The sequence below is a fragment of the Triticum urartu genome, chromosome 3, assembly GCF_003073215.2.
Source record: "Triticum urartu cultivar G1812 chromosome 3, Tu2.1, whole genome shotgun sequence".
NCBI lineage: Eukaryota > Viridiplantae > Streptophyta > Magnoliopsida > Poales > Poaceae > Triticum > Triticum urartu.
The window spans coordinates 424,710,054-424,719,905 of NC_053024.1; positions in this window are offsets into that span (position 1 = coordinate 424,710,054).

Consider the following 9,852-nt stretch of genomic DNA (forward strand, 5'->3'; position numbering starts at 1 on the left):
TTTCATCCGCGGAGAGCGGATTGCACGAGGCGTCAGGAGTTTACTGACATGTTTTGAGGTACGCGAAATAATGTACCCTTTTTGGACAGTTGCGCATAAATAAGATGCGCCCTGTGTAGATAGTAGCCCCTGAGACTTTGTGCGTTGTCAAAAGTGATGGCGCGCAGAGGATCATAATCCCAGGTCTAATATGCCGCCTTCATACGTAGGTGGCAGAGTGTCCGGTGGCAAGCCAGACTGATGAATTTGCCGAGCTAAAGCGGCAACTTGACGTGGCAGATGCCGACATCGCGCTTGTCAACAAGCGGCTTGACGAGGCGCAAGGTATGTAATTCCTCCGACGGCACCTGGTAAGAGGAGCTTTATGCCAGTATCTTACAATGTGTGCGCTTGATGCAGATGGTGCTGCCGCCATGGAGAATCTGCGGGCGGAACTTGCCCGAGCCAAGGAGCAAGCCAGGAAAAGTGATGCGGTTGCCGGAAAGGCAATTGAAGAGCTAAAAGCCGAACAGGCTACTCACTGCCGAAGCAAGAAGGAAATGGCTGAGATGGCCGTGAAGCTGAAGAACGCTGCTGACCGTTGCAAGCTTCTTGAAAAAGAAGATCGGGCGGAACAGACGGACCTGGAGAAGGTCGTTGCCGATGCCAAGGATGCTCGCTCTGCGATGAGGGCTATGAAGGAGGAGCTGCGTCAGGCCAGAGAGATTGCGGCGGGAAAGCCCTTTATGCTGCAGAGGAATTTCTGTGATCCTAAACATGCTCCGTTGGACCGGATGTGGAGTACGGCGGACACCTATATGGATTTGGCAGCGAGTGCCGCGGATGCGGCCGAACACTTCCGAGATCAAGAAGATCGCGAAGTGGAAAAGCTCTTTTGGTCGCAGTTCCGCAATCCGGAGCGTCCGCTATCATCAGCCGATCGTTTGGCCGAATGGGCCGAGCTAAATAGGTTGTCCAGACTCGCCATGAAGTATGTCATGAGTCATCTGTGGCCAGAGAGGCCAGAGCCGAAAAGTTATTTCAACTTGGTGCAGCAGTTCCTTGGTGTGGCACCGCATATCAATGCGATGAAGAGGTCAGCGTGCATAGAGGGTGCGCGGATTGCTCTTTCCCGTGTCAAGACATACTGGGCGGAAATGGAGGCCACCGCTGTTGCATCCCTAGACTCGGATGGAAGCCAAGTACCTGCCGAGCACTATTTTCAGGAAGTTCTGCAAGGCGCTCGTTTAATAGAGACGCAGTGCTCGAAGGACACTATATTCGAATAGCATTATTGTAAAACAATATTTTGATAAATTGTAGAAGCTTTTTATACTTGTGCCTGCAAGTATTATAATACCTCTTGTGCGGCCGTTTAACATATATGTATATATAATCTGAAAGATGGCAGTCGTCGGCTTCAGCCCCCACGCACATAATGCGGGGGTGTTCGCAGAAGGCGCATTTTCACACTTGATCCAACGTCTTGGTCCTACAAAGGAGGTGATAGCGCAGCGAACTAGGCAATCGGACTATGATGCTTTATCACTTTCACTTAGCCATAGGAGTTTGACAGTGAGGCTACTTATATAGCCCCTGGTGGCGCCTGCGCTCGCCCGAACTCGGGGCGCGTATGTGCCTGGCCGGGAAGTGGCCCTTCGTTAATGCGGAGGAATCCTAAAGATTCCAGTAAGTCATCGAGTGGTTGACCAGTCTCATGCTATATCATGACAGTCAGTTTTTGGCTTTCTCTACTGAGGTGCTCGCCTGGCCGAACCGGGGCACAATCGTAGTAGTTCTCCTGGTGCCGCCTTAGCCGATAGAGCGGAATGTAAGGTAGCAAAACACAGGAGCCGGGCAAACCCAACATTTGACCAAAGACATGATTCGGAGCTGATGCATATAAGGCCAACCTCGCGACGTCGAACACTCCCTAAGATATTCGGTCTTTATGAGGGCGGGCGGGATAACGCCCTTAGTAATAAGCCCCTAGTGTCCAGGTATGCGCAAAAACTCTGACGTGGCCACATGCCGAAACGCCAGCCTCCTCCTTGGTTATACCAAGAAACCAGGGGATGTGTATCAACAAGAGACAGTAAAAAAGGTTTATGCAGGGTCTTAATCTGAAAAGAATCCTTGGAACGGGTCCCTGCTGCATGTCTGCGCCTGTGTCTCCGTTGTGCTGTATCCTGGACGGGCGTAGCACGGTGTTCATCTGTAAAAGAGAGGAACTTAGTTAAAGAAAGATCGTGCCGAACATGAGTTATACTAAATAAACGAAGTATAAATCGAAATGGGTAAAACTGAGATTTATTGTCTCTTGTTTTATATGCGCAGAGCCCCTAGTACAGGGGCATACGGCTATTAAGCCTTTATCAATTGTATGTTTATGCCGGACTCGTCTAGCCATGTCTGTGGTCTTGACGACCTATTTAGGTGCTTTGGCTGGTGAAGCCGCTTTATTGTGGGGCTGTCAAGGTAGCCGCACTGTCTTCCACGCGGGGGGAACACTCAATGTTTTCCCTTTAATGAGATTATGCCTAGTGGACCGGGCATCTTAAGCCTGAGAGATGCATAATGCGGTATTGCGTTAAAGCGAGCGGAAGCTTCGCATCCCAGCAGTGCTTGATAGCTACTTGAGAATGGGGCGATGTGGAAAGTTAGCTGTTCGCGACGGAAGTTATCGGGGGAGCCGAACATAACTTCTAGCCGAGAGAACCCATGCAACGGGCATCCGGGCCTGGCGTTACCCCTTGAAAGGAGGTTTTGCTATGGCGAATTTTTGTTGGGTCTATCCCCATGTTGCGGATTGTGTCCTGGTATAACAGGTTTAGACCACTGCCGCCGTCCATCAGGACATTTGTAAAGTGGAGTCCGCCGATTATTGGATCTAATACCAAGGCAGTCCAGCCTGCGTTCCGGATACTTCTAGAGTAATCCTGATGGTCGAAGGTGATCGGTTTTAACAACCATTGGCGAGACTCCTTTGGGATAGGCCGTATGGCGCGTATTTTTTTTGGTGCCATTCTGTTCGTCACGTGAAGTAAGTTTACTGTTTTGACTTCTTGTGGGAAATCCTTTTGTTTCCTGGTGCTCTGCTTGTGGGGTTCATCGTCGTCCTCACTTGGTGTGTCGAGCCCCTTGTGTTCGGTGTTGAGTTTGCCGGATTGCTTGAAAACCCAACAATCTCTGTGGGTATGGTTCGCAGGCTTCCCGGGAGTACTGTGTATTTGACATATCTTGTCCAAGATTTTGTTTAAGTTGGATAGCTCGTCCCTGTTATCCTTGAGGGGCGGCTTTCTCTGATTCTGCCGCGAGCTTTTGAATCCGGATTTGACCGCTGTGCTCTTTGGGATGTTTCTCTTATTCCGGCGCTGATCCTTGTTGCGTCGGGGTTTTTCATTTCCATCCCTAACTTTAGATGTACTTGGGTCGTTGGTGCTACATCTTGCCAACCAGCTGTCCTCTCCTACGCAAAAGCGGGTCATGAGGCTTGTTAATGCGGCCATTGTTCTTGGCTTTTCTTGGACGAGGTGTCTGGCGAGCCATTCGTCTCAAACGTTATGCCTAAAAGCTGCTAGGGCTTCGCGTCCGGACAGTCGACTATCTGATTCTTTTTAGTAAGAAATCTGTTCCAGAATTTGCGGGCTGACTCTCCGGGCTGTTGAGTTATGTGACTGAGATCGTCTGCATTCAGAGGGCGGACATAGGTCCCTTGAAAATTTGCCCGGAAAGCATCCTCAAGCTCTTCCAAACTTCCAATGGTGTTTTCAGGAAAGCTTTTGAGCCAATGCCGGGCTGGCCCTTTAAGCTTGAGGGGTAAGTATTTTATGGCATGGAGGTCATCTCCTCTGGCCATGTGTATGTGGAGGATATAATCCTCGATCCAGACCCCAGGGTCTGTTATTCCGTCGTACGCCTCTATCTTTACGGGGTTGAATCCCGCTGGAAATTCATGGTCCAGCACCTCATCGGTGAAACATAGGGGATGTGCGGCACCCCTGTATTTGGGTGTGCCGTGATGTTCAGATATTTGTTGTGTTGCATTGCTTACTAGAGCTTGCTTTCTTGGCCCGTAGATAGATCTGGCTGGGCCATCTTTTTGATGCGGATCCTTTGGTGGATCGCGTGCCGGCTTGTGTGCGTCGCCGCTTGCCGCTCCATGCTGGCTATGCGGTCGTCTATCCGACCGGGTGGCCTTCCTATTTTTTGACTGCGGGTGCTCTAAGGCCTCCTCGTCAAATTCAGGTAGTAGCTTTCGCTTTGGATAGCTTTTTGTGCGGCGACTGCCGCCATATTTGTCTGCGGTGTTGCGTACTTTGCTCCATCTGATTCTGAGTGCATCTTTCGTAGTTTTGGCCTTCCGCTTCTGCTTTTTCAGGCTACACACAGTAGCGACAAGGTTCTTCTGCTCCATGAGCTTATCCGGCGTAAGGTCGTTCGGACTGTTGTTTTCACCGGGGACGGGGTGTTCGGTTTGTTTATCCAAGTTGCCCTGTTCGGACGGTTGCTCGAAGGCATGTTCGTCGTCCGCCGGCTCGTCCTGCTCTATGGCTGGGTCTGTATGGTTGTTGTGTCTGTCGAGGCGGGGCTTGGAGCGGCGCTTACGTCGCCGCTTTGATTGCTTTTCGAGTGAACGATCCCTTGTTGCATCCCTATGTTCCTCGTCGTCGCTTCCTTTAGGTATGTCCACCATGTACACATCATGAGATGAGGTGGCTGTCCAGTGCCTTATAGGCGTTGGTTCATGTTCATCTCCTACATCGTCGTCCATACCGTCGATGTCTTCGGAGTCGAAGTCGAGCACGTCATTTAAATTATCGACAGTGGCTACGAAGTGGGTGGTGGGTGGGCTTTGAATTTCTTCATCATCTGCATCCCAACCTTGTTGACCATAGTCTGGCTAGGGCTCTCCTGATAAAGAGAGAGACTTTAGTGAATTCAGAATATCGCCGAAGGGCGAGTGCTGAAAGATGTCCGCGGCGGTGAACTCCATGATCGGCACCCAATCGGGTTCGATCGGTAGGGGCGCGGAGGGCTTGGAGTCTAGAGAGGAGTCCGGCTCCTTGGAGTCACGGGCTTCGCAGAAAATAGGGCTGGTGTTCGGCTCGATCGCCGTAGAGATTGCAGCCCCCGAGGCGGTGTCCAACCACCCATCCTTGATTGGCGCAGTTGGCTCCGAATTAAGGGTCGGAGCTGATGCGGGTGCGGCCTCCAGGGCACTGTTCGGCGGCAGAGCTAGATCATGCCCATCCTGACGGTGCGGCACGCTCGGCTGCGGCTCGAATCCGTCGAAGATCAAGTCTCCGTGGAGGTCCGCTGTGTAGTTTAAACTTCCAAATCTGACCTGACGGCCAGGGGCGTAGCTTTCGATCTGCTCCAGATGGCCAAGCGAATTGGCCCGCAGTGCAAAGCCGCCAAATACGAAGATCTGTCTGGGGAGAAAAGTCTCACCCTGGGTCGCATCGTCGTTGATGATCGGAGGAGCCATCGGGCCTAAAAGTGACGACACAGAGGAACTCTCAATGAAAGCACCAATGTCGGTGTCAAAACCGGCAGATCTCGGGTAGGGGGTCCCGAACTGTGCGTCTAGGCGGATGGTAACAGGAGGCAAGGGACACAATGTTTTACCCAGGTTCGGGCCCTCTTGATGGAGGTAAAACCCTATGTCCTACTTGATTAATATTGATGATATGGGTAGTACAAGAGTAGATCTACCACGAGATCAAGGAGGCTAAACCCTAGAAGCTAGCCTATGGTATGATTATTGTTTGTCCTACGGACTAAAACCCTCCAGTTTATATAGACATCGGAGAGGGCTAGGGTTACACAGAGTCGGTTACAATGGTAGGAGATCTACATATCCGTATCGCCAAGCTTGCCTTCCACGCCAAGGAAAGTCCCTTCCGGACACGGGACAAAGTCTTCAATCTTGTATCTTCATAGTCTAGGAGTCCGGCCGAAGGTATAGTCCGGCTATCCGGACACCCCCTAATCCAGGACTCCCTCAGGGAGAATCTTCATCTTCCTTCTCCTCGTTTTCATGGGAGGAGTGCGTCTCAGAGTTATCGGACGGTGAGTCCGATACCAGGCGCCGGGAACTCTTTCGGGTTCCCTTGGCCTTCTTCTTGGTCTTATCCGGCACCTCATAAGGAGCCGGAGTCCGCATCTCCGTCAGGATAGCGTCCGCAGGGTCTTCGGGCAGAGGGGCCGGACAGTTAATCTGTTCCGATGCCTGCACCCAGTCCTGTCAAAGGCATGGGAGCTCAGACCCCGCACATGGTTAAGCTATGGGAAATAAATACCGTACCAGATGTATAGAACATACCAGATTCGCAGGGCGCTTCGCGCTTAGCCCGCAGTCCTCGGTAAGAGAAGGAGGACCTCGGCGCCCTTGAACAGCACCTTCCAGACGTCCTTATGCATCGTGTCGAAGAGCACACGAAGAGTCTGGTGCTGGGCCGGGTCGAACTCCCATAAGTTGAAAGCCCGTTGTTGACACGGGAGGATCTGGCGGAAGAGCATGACCTGGATTATGTTGACAAGCTTGAGTTTCTTGCTTGTCATGTTCCGGATACACTTCTGGAGTCTGTCCAGCTCCACCGAAGAGCCCCAAGACATGCCCTTCTCCTTCCAGGAAGTGAATCGCGTGGGGACTCCGGATCGAAACTCGGGGGCCACCACCCAGTTGGTGTCACGCGGTTCGGTGATGTAGAACCACCCCGATTGCCACCCCTTTACGGTCTCCACAAAGGAGCCCTCGAGCCATGTAACGTTGGGCATTTTTCCCACCATGGCTCCGCCGCATTCTTCTTGTTGGCCGCCTACTACCTTCGGCTTGATATTGAAGGTCTTTAACCATAGGCCGAAGTGGGGCCGGATGCGGAGGAAAGCCTCGCACACGACGATGAACACCGAGATGTTGAGGATGAAATTCGGGGCCAGATCATGAAAGTCCAGCCCATAATAGAACATGAGGCCGCGGACGAATGGATGGAGGGGAAACCCCAGTCTGCGGATGAAGTGGGGGAGGAAAACCACCCTTTCGTGAGGTTCCGGGGTAGGAACGATCTGCCCCGCGGCGGGTAGCCGGTGCGCGATATCCGCGGCTAAGTATCCGGCTCCACGCAGGTTTTTGATGTGCCCCTCCGTGACGGAGGAGGCCATCCACTTGCCTCCCGCTCTGGACATGTTTGGAGAGAGTGGGGGAAAAGGATGTGGACTTAGGTGCTGGAGCTCGAGTGCACGAGAATGGATGAGCAAGGAGGAAGAAGGCGTGGGTAGAAAAAGGTGAGATATTATCCCTTTCTAAGGGCGGACTAAACTATGCGCCCCCACTAGCCTGGTAAAACTCGCTTATCCCCCAAGCGCCGTGATTGATGGCGCGGTTGGGTTACCCACGTCCGTATTGATGAGAATCCCGTAATAAGGGGAACACAATCTCTGCTTTGACAAGACATGTCAAGAAACCGCCTTGCGTTATGTACGGGGCTGGTTAAAGAAAAACGGTTCAAATAATTACCGGACTGTGGCGTGATGTCATGCTGCAAAAACGTGTCAGCAGATTGGATTTGTGGAAATATTATTCTCTCTACGGTGGTATGTGGAACTTATTTTGCAGGGTCGGACACTATCCTTGTATTCAAACTCTTCCGTGGTGAATTCGGAGGAGGAACCCGCCTTGCAATGTCGAAGACAACACTGTGCGCCGGACTCATTGTCATTGAAGCCTGGTTCAGGGGCTACTGAGGGAGTCCTGGATTAGGGGGTCTCCGGACAGCCGGACTGTTGGACTATGAAGATACGAGATTGAAGACTTCGTACCGTGTCCGGATGGGACTCTTCTTGGCATGGAAGGCAAGCTAGGCAATACAGATATGCATATCTCCTCCTTTGTAACCGACCTTGTGTAACCCTAGCCCCCTCCGGTGTCTATATAAACCGGAGGGTTTTAGTCCGTAGGACAACATACAATCATACCATAGGCTAGCTTCTAGGGTTTAGCCTCTCCAATCTCGTGGTAGATCAACTCTTGTACTACTCATATTATCAAGAATAATAAAGCAAGACGTAGGGTTTTACCTCCATCAAGAGGGACCAAACCTGGGTAAAACATCGTGTCCCCTGCCTCCTGTTACCATCTTCCTTAGACGCACAGTTTGGGACCCCCTACCCGAGATCCGCCGGTTTTGACACCGACAGTTGCGTTTAATTCTTTCCAATAAATCCCATTTGAATTCAATAGTCTTCTTCATAAAAGAACCAATACAAGAAGTATCGAGCATGGATTGATCATTAAGAGAAAGCCGAGCATAAAAATTCCAGATAAAAATTTCTCTTGAGAGATCATGATTGGGGCATGAATATAACATTGACTTAAGCCTCCCCCAAGCTTGAGCGATACTTTATCCTTCACGAGGCCAAATATTATAAATATAATTCCGATCATGATAATCCAGATGCATAGGGTAAACCTTCTGATGAAATTCCAATTTCAATCGGTTGTAGTTCCAAGTCCCAATATCATCGCATAGCCTATGCCATGTCAATGCCTTCTCCTTCAAAGATAAAGGGAAGTGTCGTGGAATTGTCACAGCAGATGTCCTAGTGAAAGGAATTAATCGTGGAGCCATCACAACTAGGAAGCTTAAAGGGGTTAAACGGGAAAAGGACATGAGAAGTTTATACTGGTTCGGCCCCTTGCGGTGATGGTAAAGGCCTAGTCCAGTTGAGGTGATATTGCTATGTTTCGATGACCAAGGAGCGAATACGCTTAACCTGGCTCTCGATTTGTTGTTTCTTGCCCTAAGACGCCGCCGGTTTGTTCCCTTATATACACGGGTTGACGCCCTGCGGCCAACAGAGTCCCGGCCGGCTCATACAACGTGTCTGGCTCGGTGACATATCTTACATGCCTTACATTACAAGTATATTCATACATGGTCGTTTATACTTACGGGCCTTAAGCTGCCTCTAGGCTTGGGCCTATTATGAGCCTAACTGTGAACCGCCATCTTGTATACTCTTGGGCTTCATTTAGGTAAACCGCCATTGTGGTTGACCTGGCCCCTCCTGGGCGGGTCATATCTGGTAGTCATATCCCCAACATTAGGCCCCAGGTTGATTTGAACTTTGTTCATGTCAATCTTCAACACTTAGAAAAAATCCATCTACCACTGCTGTGAAAGCCTTGTAACCCACCATGACATCATCTCTAGGAATTTTGGAAACCCGCCATGACGTCACCTTAACGGATCTTTATCTTAAATGCCTTCTAAAAATTGAGGCATAAATTTAGCTGGATAATCATCATTTTGGTTTCCTCGTCTTTCACGCCTACCTATCGCCCCTTTCCTTATAAATAGGATCCGAAAGCCATCTCACATTTTTCTCCTTCTTCCTTCTCTCGCAACCCCTCTGCCGCTCGAGCTCCACCGCCGCCACAGAGCACTTCCTCTTCCTCAACCTCGGTCGCTGCATCAACCTGAGTCGATCCAGATAACGGCAGCGACCCTCCACAGCAGATCTGTAGCTGTAAGTTTCTGCTTTTTCGTACCTTAGATCTGCACTAGGGTTTGCGAGCTTCTTCGTGTTCTTTGTAGTTCATTGGAGTTCGTCGTAGTTCACCCTCCAGGCTATACCACGAGCCTCTTTGATCTGAGAACGGTGTTAAACTGATGCGGTAGCTGTTTTAGTTCCACTTACAGTATCAGTAGATCCCCTTTCTTGGAAGAAAGATCTTGTGCAAGCTCATGAACTCATCTGTACCAACTTTTATGTCTAGATTTTTTTTGAACAGCCGTTGATCCAAAATAATAGCTGCAGTCTGTGAAATTTGTTTACCTCAGTACTTAACCAATTTTTTATTGGCTG